The sequence below is a fragment of the Pelmatolapia mariae genome, linkage group LG12 (assembly GCF_036321145.2).
Source record: "Pelmatolapia mariae isolate MD_Pm_ZW linkage group LG12, Pm_UMD_F_2, whole genome shotgun sequence".
NCBI classification, from domain to species: Eukaryota; Metazoa; Chordata; class Actinopteri; order Cichliformes; family Cichlidae; genus Pelmatolapia; species Pelmatolapia mariae.
Genome location: NC_086237.1, coordinates 6,241,590 through 6,262,585, shown reverse-complemented (window position 1 = coordinate 6,262,585; position 20,996 = coordinate 6,241,590). Strand labels below are relative to the sequence as shown.

The following is a 20,996-nucleotide window of genomic DNA, read 5'->3' as shown; positions in this document are numbered from 1 at the left end:
GTGGATAATAGCAAACACTGAAATACATTTCTTGCACGCAGCAATGAATTTTGTTCACTCAAATTAAACTTTTCTTCACTCTAAATTTTCTCCTCAAAATGCAACATTTGTACTTCAAAATGTTTTTTACGTGTGCTCAGAATAGAGGCACGGAAATAACGCCATAAAAATCTACCAGGCTGCTGGAGGAACACTCGGGGTTAGGCTCCATTTTAGCCAAATGTTAAACAAATGTAGTTTCAGAAATGAGAAGATGCTACCCGCTTAATCAAGTATACACTTACATACATGTACCTCTATACGTTTTGGAACTTGGACACTCCAAAGAGGTGAAAATCCCATATACACAGGTAGATATAAACCTAACCCTAATCCTAACTCCAACACTGACTCTAAATTGTCAGCAGATTAAAACTGTATTACTTGCATATTATCCTGCTGACAGATATCAGATACACAGTATCCAGTAGTAATTTTACCCATAGCCATTTCATGAAAACTAACTTTCTCTCAGTATCTCTTGTAGGGTGAGCTGAGAGTGATGGGTTTACTTACTGAGGACGCTACAACTAAGATTACACGACATTTACAGAAACTCAAAGATTATAATAGCATGTTGCTATGACGAGGTTATGACTGTCTTGTTTGGTATGTACATGAACAATACAGTTGTGGGTTGTGTGACGTCGGCTCTCTGCTTAATCAATCACCCACCCTGACTAGAAGATGGATGAGAGGAAGTGCCGACCACAGATAGGCCATTGTTTTCACTCCACAACAGCAGGACATAATGAATCCTGCGCTTGCTGAGAGGTCAGAGTAGAGAGGATTGCTTTACCCCGTGGGCACCACTTGATCTCCCACCCCACCTCCAGCAGAGACACCCATGCATAACAGTAAGGAGTTTCAGCTTGCCTTAGATAGCCTTGAAGGAGCAGATGGGTTATAACCAAGCGGAGAGGGGAGACGCTGTCACTGTTATATGACCACCTGGCTTTAGCCGTGCTGCTTACTGGAATCATCCTATCCAGCTGGCCGCTAATTAAGTCTAACTGTACATTTACTGGGTCAAAGGTACTTCCAGTGCGTGCACAGCCTGCTGAATCTGTGTTTGTAAACTTAATAGAAAACCTGTAGTAAACATGTTAAAACGAGCTTTTCATCAAACATATCATGAACTTAAAAAGATGGAAGAAATTAAGAGTACAAACATTTAGCTTGCAGGTCTACATACGCTACTTTTTAGGAATCATAAGGCAGATTCAGAATAGTCATAAACTTCATTCATATCCACATGCCTGCTGGCTAAAAGGTTTAGGAGACAGGAGAGCATCATTCGACCGTGCGGCACTAATGAACAAGCAGAATGTACATGATGGGAGGTGTGGAAGGTCTGTGGTTCGGTCCCCAGGTGTTCCAGGCTTCAGACTGAAGTATCATCCCGACACATCCAGAGTGCAGGTAAGTATGTAAATTCTAGTCCATAAACATCAGCATCAGAAAGAAGCATGACCCCTCAGACCTATCCCTGCAGAAAGCAAAGTAAGATCAAATGAAGCCGTTTTAGCCTCAGTCAGCAAAGGTAAACACCTCTCCAGAATTTGGCAGGTTCATCATAATGTTTGCAAAAGTCAAAGTGGCAGTGAAAAGGCCGGGTTACTGAAACAGTAGAATTACGAAAATAGTGCTTCAAGTATCTTTAATGAGCTCTGCATCGGTTGTTGCATAGGCCAGCTGTGGATACTTACTTAATGACAAGTGACAAAACTATTTACTGCTGGAACTGGAATTAAAAAAATAATAAGAATAATGAAATTTAAAATTTATATAGATAGATAGATAGAATTTTATTTCAAGCATGCAAATATAATTGAAATAACAAAAGAAAAAAGAAAAAGAAAAAGAAAACTCCAAAACCATCACGTTTTCATGTATCTGTGTGTATAGGATGTGTGTGCTCGAACAGGAGCTTTTTCTGTTCCTGCCCCCTTATTTCAAATTTCATTGCTTACAAATCCATATCCAGAATTCAACATTATTTGATCCATACATGTTTAACTATGTACAAGTCTAACACATGAATATACACAAATAAAACCATTTTCAGCACGTAAACCAAAACAGCAACAAACTACATGTTTTACATGAACTAAGCACCCTGTGTTTAACACCCGCTTAATCTCTGAGCTTATTTTATATCTATGTGACAAACACCTTAATGAACACTTAAGTTTGTGCTCTACATAAAAGGGAGTAAAATGATTGCTTCCCAGCATCTCCCCAGTCATCTACATAAATACAACAATAGAGCTTGAAAATGTGGCGTCAAAACCGCGAAGGATTGTGGGTACGAGTGAGAAGCGGTACTAGCGCACGCAGGCTTTCACATGAAAACAGTCACACAGCGATAAAAAGAAACACAAAGAATGGCAAGAAGCTGTTGTATTATTAACTGCAATAGCCGGTCGCATGACAGCCACGGGAAGCCGACGGGTAAAGAGATCGGTTTTTATCGGATTACGTCGTGGAAGAGAAATTGTTTAAGCCGTGTTTCCGAAGTAACAAAGAGCCGACGGATGGCCTGGATTGCAGCCATTCGAAGACCAAATATAACGTTTCAGAACACTCCAGCTCACATGTTAGTCTGCTCCAAGCATTTCCACAAAGCTAAGTCTTCTGTTGTAGTTCTTACGTAATTTATCATAACATAATTGTTGATGTAGGTTACAAATAAGTCTTATATTGATTTGAATTGAATTCGTTGCGCTATGCTGCTTTGTTCACTGTGGCTTTGCGGGCTAATGTTTGTTGCGTTTTGTAGGAAAACCAGCCTACACAATGCTGGAGTGCGATCCAGACTGGGCACCCTCTATCAGCCTGGGTCATACTGAGTTTAAAGCTGCTACCACAGCCAGATTTGATCGGTTAAGAGGGAGAGCGAGATCAAAACAGCCACGAAAAGTCCGCATATATGTGCCCAAGTGTTGTATTGAAGCAAGCGAGTGATGAATAACTGTTTTCCACTATGTTGTTTTGAAATGTTTTTTGTTGTTTTTCACCGAAGCAGCTAATAAAGCACAATGGAAAATAATTTAGCCTCTTTCCTGTAAGATTCTATAATAGAATGAAACAATAATGGCAGTTATAAATAAAGACAACAAACTGAATGAATTCCGAAACTCATTTTATTTCTATTGGATCTGAAAATGTTGTGTAATACTACAACCTGAAACGACATTTAGATTGCGTTGGCCTGTACAGGAGATAAAGGAAAAAAATGTAACAACAGCTGTGAAATGGAATAGTCCAAATCACCAAAGTAAACTGGACCTGGGCTTGTTGCAGGGATCTGAAGTTACTAAACATTTTGTGAGTGTATGCACTCACACTTAGGACCATATAATAATTAATATGTGCGTGATGAAAGTTGGGCAGCACGCTAACGTCCTTACTCCACTCTGTATGCACGTATGGGTCTAACCCTTTCACTCCTTTGATTTTTTCCTCGTACTTTTTTTTTTTTTTTGCCTTTTCGTCAAGTCTGTCTTTGTACGGACCTGCCGTGTTCTCCGTCGTTTCGTACAGAACTGTTTTTGGGCCAAATAAAATGCAAGTAGGGATTAAAACTGCAGAATTAATGATTACCGGTGCTGGAAATGCTAGCGCTTGATGCAGTGTTTTGATTTTGCTGCCACTGGTACCCACAATGCAATGCGCGAAAGTCACGTGGTCTGTCGAGCTCTATTGAAGACTGGTCTTCTTGTGATGTCAATCTGGTTAAGAGCAACAGCAGCAAACAAACGTAGAAATAGAGACTGTAGTCCAATGATGTTGTTGTTAATATAAAAGTTCCTTCAGAAATCTCCATTTTTATTGTAGTAAAAAAAAAACTGTTGAGATTAGGCCAAAGACTCTGACATATGAAAAGGTGAAGCCTTTTTTAGTTTAACTTTTTTGCCCAAAACTGTAGAACGAAAATGAAGCCATGTTATATGTTGTATAACGGTTGGGGGGAAAAAACGTATAGAGCTACAGATTTGTAAAATAGAAGTCAAAATAATTTGCTGTGAGCACATGACCAGTGAAAAATGAAAAGAGATGTATCCAAGCAGAGATCTTGCTGATGTTGCTAGTCCTTGGGAAAAGTTCATTGTTACCATGGGCCCACTGGAGGGCCCATTTTACAAGCACTCTTTAAATGACCATAACTCAGTCATCGTTTGTGCTAAAGAAAAGAAGTTTCAGAAAGAAGAGAAGATGAGCTTTACAGGGATATTCGGCATATTACGGTAGTACAAAGCCTTCACAAGCTACTGCTGTCTGAACACAGACAGAAAAATAAGCCCTGCCTAGATTTTACCATGTGCAGTTCACACAAATGAAACTCCTCATTTGAGCGAGAGAGAAGATTGAAACAGGTCCTGAAAGAGGAGAAGACAAGCTTTACAGAACTTTACATCATAGCAATGCATCTGCCACCATAGTCCACTCACAGGTAAGAATGAATGACACACAGAGCAGCGAGAGGCAGGTGTGGAGAACCATTTTTACTGTCAATTGACAGAAAAAGTGAAAGACAGAAGGAAAGTGGCATGGATGAAGGATAAAGTTTGTCTTGAGCAAACCACTACATGGGAGGAGCCACTCAGTCCACAGGAAAACCAGGAGGCAGCCTGGGATCGAACCACCGACCTTCTGATGAGTGGCTGACCTGCTCTGCCACCTGAGCTACAGCCACCCATAGATGAAGGATACAGTTTGTCTTGAGCAAACCACTACAGGAGTGGACACATCAGGCCTGATGCTGAGGAGCCACTCAGTCCACAGGAAAACCAGGAGGCGGTACATTACAGTTTACCATTATTTCCTGGACATTTCTGTTACCAGCAGCTTCATAATTCACCAAGAATCATGTGCCAAACACCAGCAGAAACAGCGGGCTCGCCAGGAGTTCCAGGAAGACCCGTGTGCTCATCTACTTGAGGCTTCATTGACATCAGGTTGCCCACCGACACCCAGCTTCAACCATTTCACTTCCCCCACAAACAGCAGCGAAGGACAGTCTAAGGCAGCTATAGCCACCTAAGGAAGTTCAAAATTAAAACGCCGTGGCCGTGTGAGCGGAGCAAGGCGGGTCTCTGTCTCCAGGTGGACAGCACTGCTTTAGTATCCACCACACAAAAACACCTGGACAGTTTCCGTATAAAAGTGACTATATATGGAAAACTGACAGCACAAGGCTCAAAAACTTTGTACACAGTTATTAGAGTTCATATTTCACACAGATTGTTACTGATTTTGTTCATGCTGAATATCAGTTTTCACTTCATTATAATCTTGAAGAATCGTGTTGTTGTTTTTCACTTTAAACCGTTGTTGCATTCCACAGTAAATATAAAATAAATGAACTAAACTTACCAAAGAAGACCAGGCGGCCTCTATTAACTCCGGGTAAATAAAGAGTGAAGGCAGACAGAGTTATAAATAAGATGCTTTCAATAGTTTTTTCCAAGTTTATTAAATAAAAAACATGATCCAAAAGTCCCTCGTACCTTTCCCCACAGGTAAAACTCTTAATCAAACACAGCCTTTCAAAAAACAACCAGTAATCTGACTTTCAGTCTGACAGACTCTGAGCGCTCAGTACTCCATTAGATTTGACAGATTGTTAAGGAACTCAAGGGCTGCCTTCACAGGCTGCTTGGCGGTCATCCCTTTGACCTCTACACATGACCCTTGACCTTGTTGTGTAACACAGCACACAGGAGCATTTACTCTGTCCTCTCTGCTGCTTCTCCGTGACCGTGTGATGCTGCTGTCCCAGTGCCCCTCCACTTCTCAGCACATGCTTTATATAGGCTGAAATGATGGAGAGCAGATTCTCCTCCATGCCTGACTGCACAGTTTTAAGATATCAGCAGCATTTTAATGTAACACATTCTCTGCTTTGAAAGCTAGAAGAGCCCTGTACAGGCTATAGTTCTGTTAAGATCCAGATATTTTAGGAGTTTCCAAAAATGTTTGACTTTTCATGTGTAGAACAGACCATAATAGCATTTTGTGTAGGTGTGATATTATGTAAGCTCTTTCGTACTGACATAGATTTTTTTAATATACATAGTTGCTGTATATCTGTAATCTTATTGCCTTAAAACACATCAGGACAAGAAAGCTCTTTATCAGGTATGAAGGGTCTCACTCCAAGCTCAACACCTTGAGCCTCTATGCTAAACCCAAGGAAGGACCAGTGAGTGTCAGAAGCACGATCCAGAATGAAACAACAAAGATCCAGAAGCACATCAGGAAGATGACCACAACAGTTTGGTGAATAACTCGGGCCACTGAAACTCGAAAAAGAAGAGCGCCTGTCGCCACAGAAGCACAGGCCTTTGCACGGCATGCACCAGCCACGCTGGAGGCACTAATCATGGCAGCACAGGAAAAACCTCTAAGCACAAGACTGATAGAGACTGGGGTCTAGCACACCATGCAAGACCAAAGATGGCCCTGGGAAAATGCAGCTCATCACAGCAGGGTGCAAGAAGCTGGCAGGCAGGGCAGACATATAACGCTGTAGCTGAGTGGCTGGCATAGCATAGAGGAACATCTGTGCTGAGTATGGTCTTGATGTCCCGAGGTCAAAGTGCCCACTTGGATGGTTGAGAGTGACCAGCTAAGGTCCTGTAGTACTTCCAGGTACAGATGGACAAAGCGGTGATGACTAATCAACCCCACACAGTATTAGTAGACACGCAGAGGAGGAAGGTTGTAGTAATAGATGTACTTTTACCAAGTGATGGCAATTTCAAGAAAAAGGAACATAAGAAGTTGGAGAAACACAAAGTGCTGAGAGAGGAGCTAGAGAAGATGTGTAAGCTGAAGGGGGGATAGGAGCTCTTGGGAGAGTGACTCCCAAACTCGGAGAGTGGCTCCAGCAGATCCCAGAGAGGACAACCGAGATCTCTGTCCAGAGGAGCACAATCCTAGGAACAGCAAAGATACTGTGCAGGACGCTCAAGCTCCCAGGCCTCTGGTAGAGGACCCCAGTTTAAAGAATAAAGACAGACACGGGGTTGCTGAAATTCAAAAAGAACATCAGAATCGGGGAGAAAGGTGACAGTAAAGGTGGCATGGTTACTGGTGCCACACGGGCTGGTCTGAGTGTTTCAGAAACGGAGGATATAGTCAGATTTTCCCCACACGACCATCTCTAAGAGAACTGGCTGAAAAAAAGAACATTTGATGTCAAAGGTCTGAGAAGAAAAAGCAGACAGGTTATCTGCACAGGAGGCAACGAATGCAGCATTAAAGTCAAGGTGAGAACAGACGTGCAGAAACAGCTTTGCTTATTTTGAACAGTGTGTATTTTTCCACTTATTTCAATAAATGTTATCATTTGATATTATTTTTATTATTATTCATCAATATATAATTAGACTGAATTGATTATCCACTTTAGACATGAAACAGTGGGATAAATGTTTCATAGAGCATTCATCCACGTGAAGCTGATGAACGTTGCGTTTATCTGTGGTAATCCCGACGGCAGTCACGCTGGGGGTCAGGCTGTGGTCAGAGGGCGGGGGGGAGCACCATCACTGCTGGCTGACATGCTCAAAGGAGCAACTTCCCTTTCATCATACCAGGGGTTAGAGTTTTACTGCCTCATACAGCCGGTGAGTGTACACGCACTGTGCGAACTAAGCCCTGCAGCAGCCATCTGATAATAATCATCTCACAAAACAGCAGAAACAGTTGAGTCTGCTTATGGAGCCACAAGGTTCAGTGTGCACTGTAAAGATGCTCCAAATGTGTCGCACTTTCACATTTTTACACTAAAAATGAGGCGATATTGTCCGGTTACACCAGCTCGAAACTAATCCTATAAACATCATGTTAGTTGGCTGCGGTGGTCGTCTGTCAGTTAACTGACAGAACATTTCAACACCACCACTGCTGCAACGCCGACCCCCACCCCTGAACAAAACCAAAACCTACAACTGTTAAGTTTGCTCACGTGTCCCATTACAATCCATCGGCATTAGCTGCTTTACAGGTACAAAAACAGGCGGAACAGCAATATAAATGAGTTTAAAACAGGAATGAAAAAGCTAAAACTTTGCTTCTTCATTAAGAACATTTTACAGTATTCTCAAGAAAGGCCTTACACCAAACAGGAACAACATTAATCAGGATTTGGTGCAGGCTATAATGTGTGCTCGTCTATACAGCTTCTCTTGAGGAGCTCACAGAAAATGAATTTCAAATTAATTAGTTGCAATAATTAATGTTAAAATGACAAAAAAAAGTTTTAGCTGGGAAACTGGTATTTTCAGCCTTTTCTTACTTTGTCCTGAATAAATAAAACTTCTGTAGCAGCGGAGTTAATGTCCTGCCAAAGAGTCTAGAGTTTTTCTTCATTAGTTCACTTTTAAGTTCGAAAAAATGCAGTAAATTCATCTATTTCAGGAGTGAAAATAATAATCTAACAAGGAATAACTTACATATTTGATGTACGTTCTGGGCTGACTGAATGTGAATACTGCTTTAATGTTTCACACAAGCAAAGCAGGAAGTTACTGCATTCAGAATATTTCCATTACTACAGTATACGCATTCTTGAGTCCTTTCATAACCACCAGCTTGAAGTGTTCAAACAGGCAGCATTTACTCAACGCATGTGTGCTGAAGTAATGAGAAGAGTCACCGTTTAGCATTTTCCTGACGATGTGCACAGAGCTCTGTGTATCTTGTCTGTTGACTGTGAAACAATCAGTGTCCTGTGCTGAGCTTCATCCAACTATGGTTCCACTGCCAGTCACCTATGACCAGTACTCTCAGCATGGGGGGGCTACTGAGCTGTTTAGAAAAAAAAGAAGAGAACGGAGTGGCTGTAGTTTAGGAGTCTCAGGTCAGGTACTAATCAAAAACTTGGTGGTTCGATCCCAGGGAGGTGCTGCCCTCTCTGCAAAGTAGGGAATAAATTTACTGTTCCACCCCACTAGTTCTACAAAAGCCAGCACCTTCCTCTTTGTTGTGGGCACTGAGTATGCATGAATGACTTCCACTTTCTCCACTTAAAGTCTTGACTTGTCCATGTCCAACCTCATATTCAAGGTACTCCACCTGGCTCTGTGTCTGATTACATTCATTAGGACTGCTCGTGAAGCCAGCAAATCTGAGGTGGAGAACACACAGATCCATCAACACCTGGTCCATGAGGTGCTGAAAGGTTGCTGCAACTTGAACTGAAACAGTCCAAAAAGGAGTTTGAAGGCTGTCACTTTACTTGTCTCTGGTGCTGGGGCCACAGCTTCTCCCCACCCTTTCCAAGAGTTCGTCAATGCGAGGTATCAGGTAAGGGATCAAACTTGAAGACTAATTCCAATTTTTTTCACTAGTACCCACTCGGCTAATCAGATTCAGCTGAACGTACCACAATGTCAATGCAACACAAACCACACAACAATGGTGGACATCAAGGCGATGATATACCTGCTTCTAAACTGTTGGTACAGGACTGCACACCGTCGCTGGACCACAGTGTTAGTTTTGGAGAGCCATTTCACTTCTTGCTGGGTTTCAAAAATGCTGGTTTTGTGCAGGACTCAAGAGTGACACCACTAACTGGCCAATCGGGGACACAGATGGCTTGGGATTTTGGCAGAGTAGTCATTAAAAACGTACCTGGTATCAGGTACTACCACCTAATGGAAAAACCTAAAAGTCAAGTCGAGTCAGCAGAGCTAAGCCCAGTGGGTACTAGTGGAAAACGGCTAAAAGTTGAACACTGATCCATCTTTTTTTAGGACTAGCATAACTAGGCTTCACCATTTGTTGATGTTTCAATTACCCAAGCTGCAGCTGTGGCACCAGGAGCTCTGAAATTCTGTAGAACTTTTTGGAAGCTGGAACATTTTCCCTCAGGCGTATTTTGTGCTGCACCTGTGTTGTAAAACCAGATTCCTCCTGAAACAACTGTAAAGAAGGGTTCTTAGATTTTTCTGGTGGGATGCCTGAAGACTTGTTAGAGACACTAAACCCAGCTCTGCTTTGTTTGTGGGGAAAAACTGTTCTCCCTCTTCTTCTCCTGACAAAATAAGACACTGCTGCCTAACCTGCTGCATGGACCGTTGCGTTGGAACCTAGAATTCCTGTAACAGGATAATGTGGAAAACCTTATGTTTCTTTTTCTTGCTGTCAGGTATATATAGCTCATAGTTGACCTTACCAAAGCCTCTTATTAATTCTGTAATGCCTCTGCTACTTGGCTACCTGTTTGCTGTCACTTGTAAGGAGAAACAAAAACACCTGCTGTGCTAGTTGGAAAGTCCTTTCCCTCGGTGAGGGTGAGGCAACCACTGGTCCTAGTCGGAGCCAAACGTGCCCATTATATTCTTCAATGTCTGATTAAATCCCTCCACAAGTCCATATAACTGGGTGTGGTATAGGGTGGTTTTAATACCCTTTATACCTAAAAACTGATAAGCCTGCTGTAGAAGTTTGGACAGAAACTTTATCCCACAGTTTGTGAGGACCTCTCTAGAAATCTGTACGCTAAAAAAAAAAAAAAACTTTCACTACTGCTCCCTGATTTATTAGCAAGCATTCGTAGACAAGTTGTGATCTATTATGCGAACTACGGATGACTACAGCAACCTGCTGGAAATGAGAACACAAGGGTTTTTGCAGCACACTGTTTGCAACTAGTTTCACCCGGTGACAGCTTGCAACCTCCAGCAAACACCTGCCAACCAGTTAGGAAATACCCATATTTCCCTAAAGACTTCCAGGGTGTCACCGGCTGCTTTAGGCAAATCTTTGATTCAGATGTCCCAGTAAGTGACGCCTAGCTGTAGTGAGTGGCAACAGAAGTCCCTATTTTTCCACTTTAAAATGGAAATATTGTAGTTCCTCAGCTGCTCTTTTATAACTTCCCAGACAACTGCATCCTTCAGTACTGCAGCTTTACAGGATCCCTACTCTGCATACCAAGTTCAGTGTTTTACAGCTGCCTATAAACTCATCTTCCACCCAAATTCAAACTCAAATTGAAGCCATTTACAGCCTTTGGCCCAGGCTTCGTGTCAAAAACAACAGAAGCTTGGCAAAAGCACTGCCAACAGCATCAGACCAATTATACTTACTGTAATACATTCCCTCTCAAAATATGGTTCACAGCAGCATGCTATGTCCTCCCTCGTCATCCTCCCCCACAGCTCATTAGCAGCTGTTAGATGCTCAGCCTATGCCAGGATCAAGGCAGCAAACTTCTGTGAGAGAGCAGTCCCAGCCCCATACCTCATGGATCAAGTGAAGGTTGTAAATACTTTCCTGGGTTACGGTGAGGTCAGCAGAGACCAGGGCCATTAATGCTTCAAGAGCAACATCCCTGGTTGTCGTTCCCATAGCACTCATCCGCCACCTCCCCCAACATGTCCATCACAGCACACACAACAAGAAAACAACAAGCAGAACTTTAGGAGAAGATTCAGAGCTCAGGGCGAAAAAACCCTGGAAGTGTTTGTGAACTGAAAATAGCATAGTGAAGTGGAAAAGGCTTAGACCATCACAGGGAACTGGAAAAATATTTTATCAAGATTTTATGAGACAAGATCTTTTTAAGGGCCTGAAAGCAAATGGAAATAATTGAGCACCAAACTAAAATATTTCACTTGTTGCAGGGGAACATTTTGGAACACCAAACCAGAACATTATTAAAAATTGAATTGATCCATCCAACATGTTCTTTTAGTTCCTTTAAAATGGTGTTAATTAATCTCCCCATTATTTGTCTTTTATCCCATCCATCACCAGCTGACCCGCAATATGTGTTGCCTGGAAACAGCACCATCAGCATGAAGGAACTGCAGCACTTAGACCTCTGGAACTGATGAGGACTCAGTTTTCACCGCTCATAATGGACTAACTTGTCTTTAATAGTTTCTCTCATCTTAACATGAAATCAGGGAGGTGAATGTTTCCCTGTAAGGGTGAAAAAAGTATCTGAGTTATATTAAACATTTTGCAGAAGATGTAATCAGATTGTACTCCACACATGCTGTCTTGGGTCGAGAATCAAATTGAGATTAGCTGTAATGACCTCTGACATCTAAATAGAAGGTTAAACCAATCAGGCCAGATGTCCTCTCAGTATGTGGGATAATGATGAAAGAGCAAACAGATCCTGATGTTGTTACTAAAGTCTTATCATATTATCAGGGGAGACGCAGCAGCGAGACAGGAAAACCTGAAAATCTAGAGATATTTCTACGTTGGACGCGACTGAGGGCACTATCATAGTGATCACAGCTGCTGATATATAAAGAAAATAAAAATATATAAATATAAATATAGATTCTGTGTGTTTAATAACAAATAAATACTTTAAAAACCAAACATGTAATTGTAATATCTAATCCAGGGTCACATTATAAAGCCAACTGCTTTATTTGTTTGTTTTTCACTGCAGCGATGTGCATTTATTGCAGCACTTACAGGATCTTCTGATAACACATCTTCATTTGTTAAAACCTACAGAGTTGAACCTGTGAACTGTGAGAGACCTGATGCTTTGGTTACACTCCACTGCAGACACCCAGAGCCAAGCAGTCATTCTTGCTACACTTCTTTATAAACCACCGCCTGGAATGCATGTGTGGATGGTGCGCTGTGATGTTAAGTCAATATGGGCGAGTCCACACCGTCACAAAACAGACGTCCATATGGACGCTCACCATCTCATGTTAAAATACTCACAGCCATAGAGTAAAAGCACACTCAAGGCTTTTAATGAGTCGAACAGAATGCAGAGAAAATCATTTTCCTGCTTCATGAAAACTGAGCTTCAGTTTACAGGACAGCGAACTCTGTCATCCACAGAGACCACAGAGGAAAATGAGCTTTTCATTATAAATGGAAACATACATGATATTTGTTTTGTATTATCACTCTTTGATACATTTATTTTTTTCTTTTTCTTTCTTTAAACAACACACCGAGCACGACACCACCTGGTGGGGAGTGTGTTCAAAAAAGGCTCGACTGAAAGACAAGAATCACTATAATGCTGAAGGCGCTACAATGATTTTTGTTTTTTCTCTTGATTAACTTGAATGAAAACACGTGTGTGTGTGTGTGTGTGTGTGTGTGTGTTTGTTTGTTTGTTTGTGTGTGTCTGCTGATGCTAACACTGATATTGTGGCAGCAGAGGAAATGTTCTTAAGAAAGAAAAAAAACACAACATGATGGATCACATCTACATTCCCGTCACCCCCACACTCCTCTACTGTACTCCTGGCTCATTCAAGAATCGGGGGTGGGATGGTGGGGGGTGGTGTTTGTATCCTGTCCCTGTCCCACCCACTGCCAGCTACCCCCTTCACTCTGCCCCAAGGGAAAAACAGACACACAACAAATGTACCAGCAGAGCAGGGGCTGACAAAGCACTTTGTTTCAACCAGTTCATGCCAGTCTACTTCACCCATGCATCAAACCTATCTTCCCTTTTTTTCCCGTCCCTTCTGAGTGTGTGCGCGTGTGTGTGTGTGTGTGTGTGCGCGCGTGTGTGTGCGTGTGTGTGTGTGTGTGTTGGGGGCAGGGGAGTGGGGGGGCACACACGCTGTTTACTGTTCCATATGACACAGAAAAGCAACAAACTGCAGCGAAGAGCTGGAAGTACTTGATTAAAATTGGGCTCTCAAAGTGGTTTCTATTACTTTACTAAATAAACTCACATTAAAGTAAACAACAATATTTACTCTGCTAAACATCTTTTGATGAAAAAGTATCAAAGTGGTCACTTTCAAGATCAAATCTCAAATGAAACGAGAAAGTAGGGATGTGTGGATATACGAGCTGATGCTGAGTGACATCAGGCCAAAACGATTCAAAGTAAAATACTGTTACAAATACTCAGTCTGTTACTTTATTTTCATGTATTTACTCCTGTTTATCATTTCTGTTTACCTACTGTTTTCTATTCTGCAAACAATTATAAATGATAAATAAGCCGTTTTGTTTGCAAAGATAACACTGACCATTGAATCAGCTGCTATCAGTCTTTTTAAAGATACTGACTCATGGGTAAATAATAAGTATTGTTTGTTTCACAGTTTGGTGTTACAGTGTGAACGACAGCTGAAGGCTGAACGTTCGTTTTTAATCATCAAGTTTTGTGTTTGACCACCACAAAAAAGTGGAATAATCTATCGGTTATCTGTCCATTTTAAGTGTTTATTAGTTTCCTTCAGTCATGTGTGATGTTTAGAAATTCCTGCCATATCCTGAATTTTAAGACCAGGTATTAATGAATTAAGACATGATGAAAAAATAAACATTTTGATGAGACATATTCTAACAATATGCAGGGAAAACATTATTTACAGAATTATCAACGAGCCTAAAATGATTTCAAAACGTTTTACAAAATACTTTTTATTTTTTTGGGTGTATTTCTTTACTCGTGTTTTTATGCTACAATTGAAAAATTAAAAGAATTTAATCTGTAGAACTGCTCAAGCTGTTGTTGTCATTATTGATTATTCTGTTGATTACTGCTGGAACCCACAGAGGATTTGTTTCAGTGAAACAAAGACAATACCTGAAACGATTCAAGCAGCAGTCCCGACCACAAAATATACTTTAAAAAATATTAAATTATTCATGTTTAATCAAAATTAATAAATAATTTTGGGTACATTCACGAAATAATTTCAGTATTAAAATGAAACTAAGTCTAAAATATGTATGCATTAATTTTACTATTAAATTAAGAAATTTAAGGGAAATTCTTAGGGGGACATTTCTATCTAATGTGCTTCTTAAACAGTCTTAAATCTTCATAATGAGACTCATTAAGTGGATCAGAACACAAAGTCCAACCCAATATAAGTCACGTTGAGTGTCCTCGGGGCTGGCAGGGTTAAAGGAATTTTAATCTTGGAAATGTCAATAAATCTTCAGTCACCCGCATGGGGGCACGATATGGGACTGGCGCCTGGGACAGTCTGCTGCAAGGCATTGTGGGGCTTAGTCTGAGCCTGGAGCTGGTCAGTATCACAGAATATTAGAAACGAGTATCAGGCACACTGAATAAGAAGCCTTTCCAGCAGCACCGTGCCACTGTAAACAAAAGTCAGCGGGACCGGTGCAGTGAGGGGATGGACCTCTGCATCCTCTGTTATGGCCTTTTTGCCATCCTGTGAAGTGCCGGATTTTGAGGACTTAAAGGACTAAAGGCTTCGGGGCATTCTCCAAGTTCAAAAGTTCACCTTTTACGATCTTCCCGAGCCTGACTGACCACCTCCAAATAAAAACATTCCGACCTCTGTTCCCAACGAGCCCAGCGCCATCTCTCTCTGTCTTTCTCTCTCTCTCTCTCTCACACACACACACACACACACACACACAATTAAGTCATGTCCACCAGTAAAACAAACTCAATCCGCGCTACACTGCTAACTTCGTTACCAACGTCTCCGAGTCTAATAAAAAATAAAATCACGCGGCTGCTTTTTTAAACTTGCGCGTTTTCATCAGCGCCGCTTCAGAAAGGCTGCGGTGCACGTGAAAGGCTCGTGCAGCAGCAGTGATGAGGCGCTGATCACACAGCCACGCGCTCATGTTTTGAGGTGAGCAGCGGTGCCCGGGACAGCAGCAGCCGGGCTACGTGTGCTCGTGTGCGGACGCGAAGGAGGCTGTTCCACGTCAGGTTTGCCTACCGTTTACTGGCTTGGCGTCGTTTCTCTCCGGGTAGTCGAACCCACTCGCCCTCTTCTGTATCTCCATCCTCCTGCATGGACTGAACCCGAGTCAGCTCGAGTCCGACGTCGCCCCTTCGCGCCGCGGAGAAAGAACCACGCGCGTGGGGGTGAAGGGGCAGGATGACAGCACCGGCGGTTCGGTCTAAAGTGAAGCTGGCGCTGCTTTGGTCGCCGTGTTTAGCTTGACTGACTCAGTACTCGAACCGCGGACCCATGCTTTGACCCTCCTGCTTCCAGTCAGCAAGGAATAGCTGGATCCACACCCCCCACCGATGGTGCGTTTGAGGATCTCGAGGAGGGTGGTGGACAGCAGCTTCTTACATCAATTAGTGGTGATGGGAGTCTTGAACAAAGGCTTCTATGCAAAATGTCACATCATCTTACAATTATGACTGAAATCCTTTCACATAATAACGACATAATATTTTTTCATATCTATGATTTATTATTTCTTTACATTAGTGGGTATACTTTCGGATGCTCAAGTGATGAAGTCAGTGTAGATCTGAGAAGCAAAAACTCAGACTTCACACTGCTCTAAACACTCAGTTTCACTCAGTTTCAGGCAGTTTTCTTTCTAATTTAGACACTTTATGATGATAGCAGGTTCCCCTAATATGGGCATCTCAGGCAAACAACTCCAACTGTAAACAGAAGCCCACCTACCACAAGTTTTATTTTTAGGGCCAGCCAATCAGAAGGAAGGAGGAAAGGAAATAAACAGCTTGATTAAGAGAGGATGCTGTACTAAGGCCCAGTATAAGATAAATAGCTAAGCTATCCTAGTAAAGTTCAGGAGTGGAGTTGGAACTGAGCAGAGTAGGTCAAGTCATAGTTTTCAGAAAGTAAAACCTACAAGAAAATGAATTTTTCACCTACCAGCTTCCAAAATGTGTGTCTGATAGAAGGAGGAATGTCTGATTAAACTCCTGTTGAAGTATAATTCTCAGAGAAACCAAGTGATTGATGACTGACTGTTGCTGGATTGTCTGTAGTTAGGCTTGACTCAACTTAAACATTGATGTGTTACTCCAGGTCCATCTGTCCAGTTGCCCAAGCACAGTTACTAACACATTATATGCTACTTCAATCTTTTTTTAACCAGTTCTGCAATAGATTTGTATTTAGGGTCTCAAAAACATTCTAAGTATTTCAGAAATATTTATTGGAAAGAGTTACAAAAAAATGAAAATTCAAACTGACATATTGGCTAGCAGTTACAAAAGTGAAATGAAATGGCTGTTCAAGATTACAATCCTGTTTCTTATATGACAGGAAACCCAGCAGATATGACTGGAAAGGCCACAAGTACATTATCTCCTTCTCTTGTAAAGGGTGGTCCTGTGTATCCTTGCTAAAATAACACAAGAAAGGAAGCACTAAATCAACTTTTCCTGGCATTTAGAGAATTTGACCAGCTTTTGTCAAGTTACTTAGATACTTCCTGGTCATTTTACTAATTTGAAAAACATCCAGAACATAAGCCTGACACAGATTTGGTAGAATACGCCCCAAAAGTTGCTTTCCTAAGCAAATAATTAAATAACTGAAATAAATCATCTTCACTATGCTCATTAAATAATTCAAATAAACAACATTCAAATAAGTTTTTGTTAGACCTTTGAACAAATCAAAATGAATTACTTATGTGTGTTTATTTCATAATGAGAACATTAGAAATCACTATTTTCTCACACATACCAAAGCACAGTATGAGGTGAGATCTCTTTATTATTAAATCTATTTTAAATCTAATTGAAAACAGATAAATTGTTTTATTTTCATTACTATTCAGCGTTAGATTGTTCAGCATTGTTGCTGATTTGTTTAATATTTTGCATTGTGTTTTTTCCGACATAACGCGAAAGCAGCACAAACACACAACAGATATTACGTAACAAGCGTGCCTTATTGGTCTGAAGGAATTGTGGGACATGGAGTTTCGTAACCGCCCTTTTCTGGTCTCTGGTAAAATTGAAGGCCAGCGTTTACCACGACAAGACGAAAACTAGCATGATAATGCTAATCATAGTTACCGGACAGCTGTTCGGTTAGTAACCAGACACAGATGCTTAACATTCGCTGAGTCAGCGTCGGGTTTCGGGCGGGCCTCGAAGGTCCAGGCTCGCCCAATAAAGTCACTGTCCCCTCAGCTGTAAGGTGCACTAATGCAGTAGCTTGGTAATTAAAAACACAAACATTCATAGTGGCCACAAGTTATTGCAGTGCGAGCTGAATGTAATCGGTTCACAGTAGTTTAGTGTTTCTGTAGCAATCGTGACAACCAGCATGACCGAGGAGGCGGCTGGGTGGACGGGCCTATGCAGAGCAGACTTCGGGTAGGGACTCTCGGGTCTATTTCAAACTAAAAAGGGGGCTTTTATCAGCTTCTGCTGCTAGCTAGCTAGCTACTCGAAAATTGTAAAACAAAAGGAAACGTGTTGAGGACACTGTGCGCTCACAATAAACTGTCCTAGCGTGTGGTGAGTTCACTGATCCACTCCTTCGCCTGGAGAAAATGTGTCTCCAGCTTTGCATCTGCAATTTAAGAAAGATATTTTTGCACTTTTCTAACCTTGGCTACGTTTCTCTGAGTGTACTACGCGTTGTTGTAATTAAACACTAGCGCTTTTGTTGTTTGGAGGAGCAAAGTGACCTGCCCACCAGTTAAAGTTGGTTTCATGAGGTCTGCTGCCATCCTGCGGAGACGGTAGGGCGAGGAATAAATTGGGGGTTACAGCGCCCTCTGATGGTCTCTCTACAAAGTCTCTGTGTGTGAAACAGCGGTTTGCTAGCTGAAAGGCTACCAGCCACCATACCAGAGAAACATTTCTTCATGCGAATAATTAACCTACGTTTTATTTAATAATTAGTTAATAACATTTAATATTACCCGACGTGTTTTTGTTGGCAGCTCGTTAAAACGTATGTCACTTCGGATGGCGTATTTAACCTCACTCAAAAACAATGTTATTACAACCAACCATTTAAAGTCTCTGTTTATGTGATAATAGCGCAAAGCCACTGCAGAGTTTGAAAGAAAAAATGTATCCTTAAATTAAGCTCGTGATATCAATATGTCTTTTAAACAGTTGGAAGAGGGACAACAAAAGTATAAATGTATAAAAGCTAACAGAGCATTTTTCACATTTCACCAATCAAAACGGATTAAAAACAGCTTAAAAAGTTTGTTGACTTTCTCAGAGTTGTTGTTGTCTTTTTTGTTTTCCCAGTGGAAGTTATTCTCCTCATATGTGGGGTTTTTTTTTTTTTTGGTTTTTTTTGGAGTCCCAGCTCCCTGTTTTCTAATGTTTATAATGTTTTATAAGTCCCACTAACCTTAATTGAAAATATCATGGTGTAGAAACAGCTGTGATAAATCCACTGCCACTCCTACATGTCGGTAACTTTGGTCTGTACTTTTGGTTCTTTTATAAAAAAGCTTTGCCTTCCACTCGCCATCAAGTGCTGCTCAGACAGGATCGCATTACTTTGGGTTTTCTCTCTAATATTGCTGCTCCTGACACATTGTCTGTTGTTGTGAACTGGTGAACTGAATTGAGTGTGATTAGATGCACAGTAGTATTCAGGTTTTGTGCCTTGTTTTTGATAATCCCCGTGCAGTGTTTCCTATTGTTTCAGCCGCTTTGATCATCAGGGGTTTTATATGACACACACACACACACACAACAGGATTTCTATCAGAGTCCTCCAGGTAACAGATCAAGGTTTGTCAAAACAAGCATGAAACAAGAATAAGATGTGCTCAGTAGTACTTTATTACAATGTTTCAACGAACACTTTTGGAACAATTCATTATTTTAGAACCCACAAAAGAATTTACATTAACTTAAAACTGAATTAAAATGGGGGGGAAAGATTGATTACACTCCTCCAAGGTTTCAAGGAAACCAGTGGCGAGTGGATATTGGAATTCTGTGGGTCCTGTTTATCTTGTTTTATCATTTCCTTTTCAGTTGCTGCACTGGTACTCATACTCATCTGTGTACCCAGGATACTTCCTGGCTTTAAAGGTTCTTTTAAACAGAGAACAGACTTGTTTTTCTTTAAGGTTTTTTCAACCTGATCTCAGACGGGAAAAATGTAGACACCAAGTTTTTCATAGTTAACCAAAACTAGATGTGAAGGACACTTTTTTTCACTGCAATAAAAATAAAAACTTGAGTCTTGAAAAAAAAATCAAACAAACATTTTCTGAACTTGGAAAAGCAACAAAAATAAAAATAAAAACGCAAAAGGAGGTTTTGATATTTGTTAGTTATTAGGCTTTGATGGAGGTGTTTATTGAGATGTGTGTGAGTCAGTGGCTTTGAAAGAGTTGTTTTTTATTGCATTACTTGCACTGATGTCCTTAATCTTGCCTCTGACGTATACCCCCATACAATCATAATTAAAAAGACTAAAGCTAACAGTGAAACGTTTAAAAACTACACTGAAATGAGCAAACCTGCTCTGGAAACAGAAAGTAAACTGACATAAAAACAAAAAGTCTAACAACTAATTTGAAAATACAAAGCTGTAATAATTGTGTTAGACACACAAAAACGTGCGTACAATTAGTTAGTTTTCCTGCCCCTCAAACAGAGTGGGACATTTCAGCTGTTTTCAAAGGAAACCTAAATAAGGATCAGTAGTCTGCATTGGCTCTATCTACGGCTATTATTAAACATGCTGTTTTCCAAATGTCCTGCAGATGTCTCTGCTGACTGCTCCTCCACGGGAGGCTGAAGCATCAGGCAGGTGAACTACCGTCAGCCTCAGAAGCGTCCAAACTGAAGCTCGTCTGAGAACTTTGTCTTTTGCTTCATGTCAGCAGCATAAAATCACCCCAGAGGTTTTCTGATATGTTTTCACACAAAATGTGTTGTATGCTTGAACGATTCATTTAATTGGCTTAACAAAAAATCCTCTGAAAATGGTGAGCTACAAGACCACGGGTAGGTCGGGACTTTTGCGCAGTACTGTAGATTGTTCGGGATCTGTCACCCCGACAGTCACAGAAGTACTCAACAATGCGGCGGATCAATGTCCAGACGGTGGCGCCACAGGCATTCAAGTGTATATTAGAGCTTAGTCTTGTGAAAATCTATGCGACTTTCATCACCGCCTTTAAACTTGCAAAGAGCGACGCAGTGTCGGAGAACAGTTAAATGCACGGATGGAAAACTACAAATCCAAATCACAGTCACTTATAAAGTAGTTTAATTTAGT

At 41.2% G+C, this 20,996-nt stretch overlaps 1 long non-coding RNA gene across 1 annotated transcript in view; it reads right to left on the bottom strand.

Annotated features, from left to right (window-relative positions):
• Positions 1 to 15,885, bottom strand: part of LOC134639260 (uncharacterized) — a 59,385-nt gene extending 43,500 nt beyond the window's left edge. Inside the window, exon 1 of the long non-coding RNA XR_010095321.1 lies at positions 15,723 to 15,885. This is a non-coding gene — a long non-coding RNA (uncharacterized LOC134639260). The remainder of the gene's footprint in view (positions 1 to 15,722) is intronic.
• Between the last annotated feature and the right edge of the window lie 5,111 nt (positions 15,886 to 20,996).